Here is a 9,227-nt window from a genome sequence, read left to right as displayed (position 1 = left end):
TAAAGATGTCTGGCCAAACGTGAAATAGAAATTCCATGCAAGCCTTTCTGGCTGTGGTTTTCCAAAAGCTTTAGCAATTCAAAGAATTTCTAGAGTTTTCAGAGGAAGTGAAAGAGTGGGACAAAGTGATTTATAGTAGAGACAGAGTATCATGGAGAAGCAGGGGAAAGAATGTGTGCAGAGCAAGCTCATGTAGCCTTGAACACATGTCCATGCCCCAAACATAGCAAGGACTTCTCAAAGGAAATGAAAGGGGCTATGGGGACAGAGACATTGGTGTTATCTCTGTGACACATTAGTAAGGACCAAGCCTTCCATTCCCACTACTATGCAGGGTACCAAAGACTGTCGCACAGTCTCAGGAATGGGAGGATGAACCTTGGCAAGTTTTTCTTTTTACCTGTCCCACAAGATGGGAGCTCAGTCAAAAATCAAGGTGAGTTACAAAACAATATTTTTTTTTTCTTTCATGCTGATTTGTAAACTGAGTCCTGCTACTCTAGCATTCAGATTCCACCTCAGTGTGGTTCCTATTGCTCTTTTAAATCCCATGCTGCCTTGCAGAATGGCTAAGAGCACAGGCTTTGGAGCAGTCAGACCTGAGTTGCTCCGCCAGTTACTAATAGCTGGGAACTTGGGAAAATTAAATGGCCTGATCCTGTTTCCTCATTCATTAAAAAAAAAAAATTATAATGTTTCCCTGATTGAGATTATGTACGTTAGAGTACTCATCATACTGTCTGGCATGGCAAGAATCAAATAAATAGAAGTTATTATTATTACAAAAATCTACAAATGGGATTTGGGGGACTGATAGAAATTTCCAGGTTCTCTTCTCTAAGGAACAAGTAAAAGTCAGGCTCACAGACTTGTGGTGCTGTCCAAACTGAAGTAAACCAAGCACAGTCCGTTTCTCCCACTGATTACAACAGAAAATTCCAGGAGGTGGCTTGGGGTGGGAAGCCAAAACTTGAAGATTAATCCATAATGATAGTGAGTTTTCTGGAGATTTTTTTCTCTTTTATCTACTCGGATTTATCCTAAGGTGACCTGAGTCACAGAATTGTGCAAGAAGTATGCACACTAAAACCTCCAAGAGAAAACCACCTTTCTACCCAGAAGCCCAGGAAAAGCTCCTGAGAACCAGAGACCAGGACTATTCCTTCTCTGCTGGGAGAGAAGGAATCCTTGAGGTGGAGTGGAAGGTGGGGGTGGGGGGGAGTTGTCCCTATATTTTCCTTTTCTTATTCTCTATTTTCTCTCACAGCTCTGCCCCTCCTCCCACCCCAACCCCCACCACCCAACCTCATTGCAAGGCTGTACCGCTGCAATGGCAGTGGTTATAGCAGCAGCACAGGGACCTAAAACCCCTAGAGAAAACTCATATCTCCAGGCAACAGGACCACAAAAGAGGCCCTTGTGCTCTGAAGAAGAAGAGTATGGGGGGAATCCTCATTTTAACTACTTTTTCTTGCCACTTTACCCAAGAACAGACCAAGTAGTATAGAAACTACATGAGAAACATACCTTTTTATTTTAGCTAGAGGAACTAGGAAAAGGAGTCCCTGGAAACAGAACATAAGAGAAATCCCAGAAAGAAGAGAGCTGAGAGCTAAATCTGTATACTAATGGACATAAATTCCAGGTTTATCCCAGGCCACAGATACTCAGATAAAAAGTCAAAAAGGTATGACAAAAATTATTGCCAGGGATAAAAAAAGTCTATTTCATAAAAATGAAGAAATTAATTTGAAGAAGAAATCACAATCCTATATATGTATGTACCTAATAATAGAACTTCAAAATACATGAAGGACAAGCTGAGAGAACTGAAAGGAGGAATAGACAAATGCATAATTATCATTAGAGACTGAAACATCACTCAATGATTAATAGAACAAATAGAGAGACTATCAGTGAAAAATATGGAGGATTTGAAAAATGCTCTCAACTTGAACAGTGTCAATTGACTAAAAAAGTTACTAATATAACTAAATCAACATGTATAGACTGCTCTACCCAACCACAGCAGAATATATATTCTTTTCAAGTGTACACAGAATATTTTCCAATGAGACCATATTCTGGGCTATAAAACAAATCTCAATAAATTTAAAAGAATTCAAGTCATAAAGAGCACATTCTCTGACCACAATGGAATCAAATTGAAAATAACAGAAAGATATTTGGAAAATCCCAAATATTTGGATAATGAATAATATGCTTCCCAAAATAATATGAGTGAAAGAAAATTATAACATATTTTGAAGGAAAACATAACATATCAAAATATCTGGGATATCACAAAAAAATACTTAGGAAAAAATTTATAGCACCAAAAGAAATATTAAAAAGAAGGTCTCAAATCATCTTTATAATATAAAAAAAGAAGGTAAACTAAATTAGGCAGGAGGAAGAAAGTAATAAAAATGAAAATGAATAAAAAACAAGAAAACAATAAAGGAAATCAATGAAATCAAAAGCTATTTCTTTAATAAGACCAATAATATTAGTAATCCTCTAGACAACTGATTAGGAAAAAAGGAGAAAAGACAACAAATTACTAATATACCACAGATTCTACAGATATTAGAAAGATAAGAGAATATTATGAACAAATTTATGAAAATAAATTCAGCAGTTAAGATGAAATGCGCAAATTCCTTGAAAGACACAAACTACTAAAACTTAATCAAGAAGAAATAGATGACTGAATAGTCCAATAACTATTATGTAAATTTAACTTATAGATAAAACCTTCCCCATAAAGAAAACTTCATACCTAGATAGCTTCACTAATGAAATCTACCAGACATTTAAGGAAGAAATAACACCAATTATATATAAACTCTTCTGGAAAACTGAAAAGGAGGACTATTCTTCCACCTATTCTGAGTTCAGCTTTACCCAAACACCAAAATCAGACAAAGAAACTTAAAAAGAAAACTTTATGATGTAACAATGTTCTGCCCACTAGGAAGTAAAGAGAACTTGTCAAAATGACAAAGGTTATCCACAAATAAACCTCCAGCAAACATTATGCTAATTGTGACAATCTCTAGGCTTTCCCCCTGAGATCAGAAACTAGACCTTGATGTCCAATTCTACTGTATCTATTTAGTAGTGTGCTGGAGGTTCTTGCCAGTGCAATAAGATAAGAAAACGAAATAAAAATAATCCAGATTGAAAAGGAAGAAGTAATATCACCCTTATTCACAGACAAGATGACAGTCTATATAGAAAATCTGATGCACTCTACAAAACAGCCATTAGAAGTAATAAGTGAGTTTAGCAGGGTTGTAGGGATATAAGATCAATATTCAAAAATCAAATTATATAGATAGTAACAGCAAATAATCCAAAGTTGAAATTTAAAAAGCAATACAGTTTGGAATATTACCAAAAAGTATTAAATACTTAGGTTTCAATACACTAAGAGCCATGCAAGACCTATACAATAAAAACTAAAAAACATTTCTGAGTAATTAGAGAAAGTAATTAAAGAAAGTTAAAGAAAATATAAATAAATGTTTAGGTTTAGGATGTATCATGTTCATGGGTCAGAAGATTCAATGTCATTAAAATGTCAATTCTCCCTGAATTAATTTACAGTTTCAATGGAATCCCAACCCAAATCCCAGCAGTCTTATTTACATGTTGACAAAATGAATCGAAAATTTAGACAGAAATGCATATCGATTATGTTAGCTAACTTTGAAAAGAAAAACAAAGTTTGAAGTCTTACTCTACCTGACTTCTAGACTTAATATTGTAACCAAGACATTGTGGTTTTGGTGTCAGGATAGTAAAATAGATCAATGAAACAAAATAGAGTCCAAAAAATAGACTTACGCATGTGTGTATAAAACTGAGTTTTGACAGCAGTTCAAAGTCAATTCAGAGGAGAAACGATAGTGTTTTCAACAAATGGTGCTGAAACAATTGCATACTTATATGTAAAACAGTAAACTTTGATCCGTACCTCACACCTTACACAACTAACTCAAAACAAATCATAGAATAAAATTTAAAACCTAAAACAATTAAACTTCCAGAAGAAAAAATAAAAGAACAATTTTGTGACCCTTAGGATAAGCAATGATTTCTTAGATACAACACCAAAAGCATAATCAATTGAACTGCATCAAAATTTTTAAAATCTTGTCTTCGAAAAAGGATGAAACAAGCCACAGGCTGGCAGAAAATCTTTGCAAAGCATATATCTTATATTTAAAAAAATGTATCCAGAATATGTAAAAAAACTCTCAACACTTAACACTAAGAACACAAACAATCCAATAAGAAAAGGGCAAAAGATTTGAATGAACGCTTCACCAAAGTTGATATACGGTGGCAAGTAAGCACATAAAAAGATGCTCAACATCATCAATCGTTAAGGAAATTCGAATTAAGACCACAATGAGCTACCTCTATACATGTAGTCAAATAGCTGAAATTAAATAGACCACAAACCAAGTGATGGCAAGGATGTGGAGGAATTGGCACTTTTAGCCAGTCACTGCTGTTGGGGATGTAAAATGACACAATCACTCTGGAAAACAGTTGGTAGTGTCTTAGAGAGTTAAATGTCCACTCGCTATATGATCCAGCCATTCTATTCCTACACATTTACCCAAGAAAAATGAAAACGTATTTCTATATAAAACTTGTACATGAATGCTCCTATCAGCTTTATTTGCAATAACCAAAAATCTATATAATATGGAGTACAATTCATCAAGAAAAAGGAACAAACTGTTAATACATTACGCCACTGATGAATTTTAAAATAATTATGCTAGGTGAAAGAAGTCAAACATAAAATAGGACATACTGTATTTTCCATTTTCTAAAATTCTAGAAAACAAAACATAATCTACAGAGACAGAAAATTGATCAGTGTTTGCCAGGGTGTCGGGTGGGGAAGGACAGGGAATTACAAAGGAGCACCAGGAAACATTGCTGAGTGATCAATATGTTCACTATCTTGAATGTGGTGAAGTTTTCACAGGTGAATAAATACGTCAAAACTTTTCAAATTGTATAATTTAAATATGCACTGCATTATATATCAAATATATATAAAGCTCAACAAAGCTGCTTTTAAAAAAGTTAAACATATGCCTATCATATGATCTAGCCATTCTATTGCTAGCTATTGACCCAAGAGAAACAAAAGCACACATGCATACAAAGACCTGTACATGAATGTTCATAGCAGCTTTATTTGTAATAGTCAATAACTGCAAAAAAGCCGAAACATTCATCAACAATCGAATCAATAAATAAATCGTGATACATTCATATAAGGAATATTATATGAATTGCTCAGCAATAAACAGAATGAACTACTGATATATGCTACAACGTGGATGAATCTCAAAATAAGTATACTAAGTGAAAGAAGCCAGACATAAGAGAGTACATACTGTGTGATTCCACCTATGTAAAATTCTAGAAAATGCAAATTCATCTAGAGTGAGAAAGTAGACCAGTCGTCGCCTGGGGGAGGAGCAGAGGGGAGGATTACCAAGTAGCAGGAGGAAACCTGTGAGAGTGATGTATAAGTTCATCATCTTGACTGTGATGACGATTCTGTGAGTGTATACATATGTCAAAACTTATCAGATTGTATAATTTTATTATGTGTGTAGCTTGTTCTATGTTAACAGGATATATATATATATATATATATATATATATATATATATATATATAAAATGGGTGTGAAATAGTAAAAGCAGTAGGATAGAGAAAGCAAAGGATGAGAATTCTGGTGATCTGAGTATAAGAATGTATTAGGAAAAAAAGAAAAAGGCATTGGCTTAGCTAAACTACTGTGTAACAACCATCAGCATCAGCAAGTCCTCTATCTGGCCCCCCATTTCTAGTTCTGTGATATGAAAGTGGTTGGACTTGATTCTCTTTAATATTTGCTCCACTTCTAACAGGCTATACCACTTTTTTAAAATCATTGACATCAAGGTTCTTCAAATACACTTTAAAGAAATGAAATCTTACCGTTTGTGACAACATAGATGGACTGAGAGGGTACTATCCTAAGTGAAATAGTCAGACAGAAAAAAACAAATACCATTTGATTTCACTTATATGTGGAATCTGAAAAAGCAAAATAAATGAACAAACAAAACAGAAACAAACTCATAGATACAGAGAACATTTTGAGCATTGCCAGGTGGGAGGGGGATTGGGAGACTGGGTGAAAAATGTGAAGGGATTAAGAAGTACAAATTGGTTATTACAAAATAGTCATGGGGATGTGAAGTATTGTATAGGGAATATAGTCAATAATATGGTAATAACTAAGTATGGTTTCAGAGCGATACTAGACTTACTGGGAAACTAATATAATATTGAATGTCAACATTAATTGAAAAAAATTTAATTTAAAAACTATACTTTAAAGAGACTCCCGGTAAGATTCCTTAAGAACCTTCAAAATTCATATTAACTAAAAGGATAAGCATAGCTCACCTTCCACATTTCTGGTCTCCAGGGAAGGGGCCACATTCTCCACAAACTGTGTAGGATCGCAGAACAATATTTTCAGGGGAAACCTGATTTACTCTTACCTCGGTAGGGCCTATAAGGCCTGCAAATCTGCCAACATAATCCCAGAAAATAACCTTCTGTTGTTCTAATGAGAACACAACCAGGGAAATCTAAATTTGAGAGAGAATTACCCTCTCTGACCTGTTCTTTCCAAAGGCAGTGGGTAGAGTGTGAACAATAGTAGCCTACATCCTCCATCTGGCAGCTATGAAAATTTAAACTCCTGTGTGTGTGTACGGTTACACTGTAACTTGTTAGTACTGTGAGTGAGCTGTCTTGGCTTGCTTTTTCTGATAAGAGCCCGGATAAATCATGACCCTTGGCTTGTCTTACTGATTTCCTGTTAGAGGTTGTGGACTTTATTGTTAGCCTAATATGTCTCTTCTAAGCGCCTTGGGAAACATGTTCCAATGTCCAACCATAGTCTTATTCCTCCAACCAAATTCATGTGATAAAAATTGATGAGATTAACACCCAATCTAGTGCTGATGTGAAAGTCAAAATATCCTGAGAGAGTTTAGGAGAGAATCAGATAATGAGCCTTCTCATCTGTTTCTGTGTAATGGAAATTTTCTAAGGCGCGTAATTTTGTATTTCTGAAGTACCTAGCTCAATGTCAAGGACCCACCTGAAAGTCAGGTGACCTGAGTTCTAATCCCAGATTTACTACCAATTTAACCTGTGCCCTTGGTCAAACCATTAAGCTGTCTGGGCAGTCAGTCTCCTCCTCTGTAAATGAGATCAGGTGCTCTACACTCTGTTTCCTTCAGGAACCAGGTAGATAACCCATCAGGAACCAGGTGGGTAACCCAAATGAGTGAAGGGCCCAAGTAGGGCTCTACAGAGTAGGACACATTGCACCCTCTGCCTAAATGCATTCAAGTTTCATTAAAACTGAAAAACAAATAAAACCTGTACAAAACAAATTTGTCCATGGCCTGTAGTTTTCAAACTCTGGTTCTAACTCTGACTCAAAGATCACTAAGATCCACTCTAGCTCTAAAATACCAAGACCTTCCAGTCCAAGTGCACTGGACAATGCACGTGGTAGCCTAGATCAAGTGTGACATCCAGTGGCATATTTGGCTAATGACAACGTGGAGACTTTCAAACAGCCTGGGGAATTCTGACCTCTTAAGCACTTCATCTTGCTGCAGAGATTTCAACTGAAGAAAGGAAACTAGACCTAGCATGTATTCTCCACTGGGTTGCAGACACTGTAAGAGCAACTTGCCTCATTTATCCTACCCACACTCCACAGTAACTTTGAGACCAATTGTATTATCCATCAAAATAGATAAGAAGCAGAAGAGGTTAACTAACTTACCCAGCTAACTTGCCAAGCTTGCAAGTAAGAAATTGCAAATACAGTCTGACTCCTGAATCCATACCTCATCCATCATTCTCGGACTTCTGAGAATGTTTCCAGATTTCTATTTTCTAAATGTGGAAATTAGTCTGAGGTAGGTTAAATGATGCCAAAAGTTAACCTGCTGCTTAGGGACAGGGCTGAGGCTAGAACCCAAGTCTTGCAGAAGATCCACCAATTCATTTTTTCATAATTAACCGTCCATAAAATAAATACTATTTACCTCCACCAAGGCCTCTGAAATACAAACTCTGATTACAAGGATTCTTTGCTTGATTTCAAAGAAAAGCTACCACTCTGATAACTGGAACATTAGAAATGAGCTTACTAACTGCTTTATATCAAGAGTTGGCAGCAGAAAGGAGACAAAAGAAATAATAATAATGAAACTTGAATGTGTAGGTAGTACCATTAGTACAAGGGAAAAAGTCTGACATTCTTTATGCTCCAAAGGTTTCACTCGATACAACCTGGCAGAATAATTCATGTCCATGATGATGACCCTGAGTCATTAAGAACAATTAAATTACTCTTAGAGTCCTATGTTTAATCAAGTAAGGAAATATGTACTCTAATTTAGAAAGATTTAATATCCGAAATAATGAGAGTGAACATTTTCTGTGCAGTTAAGCAGTTTGTCTTAAAGACTGGCTTTGGTTTGCCACATTCTTAACCCTTGAGCACAGTCTACAAAGTAGTCAGATGACTTCTGCTATCTGGCCAGAAATTCTTCTACCGTTAGTCTTTGGTTTATGCTGCAAATATGGGAGCACTGTTCCCAGATAAGAACTATTTCCAATACCCCTTGCCTGGTTTTCCCTGATAAAACCTAGTCCCTTTCAATTCAGTCTCATAGCAGAGTCATATTCAAGAAACAATTTATAAAGAATTCCATTGTTTATCTGTATTTCCCAAATTACTTTGAAGGGAATTCAAATATAAATTGGGGTCACTTTGCATACTCTTTGCAAACAGTAACCTTGGTTAAATGTATCACCAATCCTCTCATCTGCTTTTGTCACACACTGTATCCCCTCTGGGACCTACCTCTTTAAAACCCTCAGGAAAAGCTGTCTCTGCTTCTCTATCAACGATGCCTTGTCTTCTGCCTTGAATTTCTCCCCAAGTCCACCTCCCGTCCTGTCTCCTTTACCTTCTCAGCCATTCCCACTTATTAGAAGTTAATTCCTGCTTTATTGTTCAACTCAAATGCAATAAAATCTTCCCTTCAAAGAACTTCCTGGTCCTCTCATTGAGAATGAATTCCTTCTTCCACTGCATTACA

The sequence above is a fragment of the Rhinolophus sinicus genome, chromosome 15 (genome assembly GCF_057876585.1).
Source record: "Rhinolophus sinicus isolate RSI-liver-muscle chromosome 15, RSI-T2T, whole genome shotgun sequence".
Classification (NCBI taxonomy): Eukaryota; Metazoa; Chordata; class Mammalia; order Chiroptera; family Rhinolophidae; genus Rhinolophus; species Rhinolophus sinicus.
The sequence above is the reverse complement of the archived record's forward strand: the minus strand, read 5'-3'. Positions refer to the sequence as shown.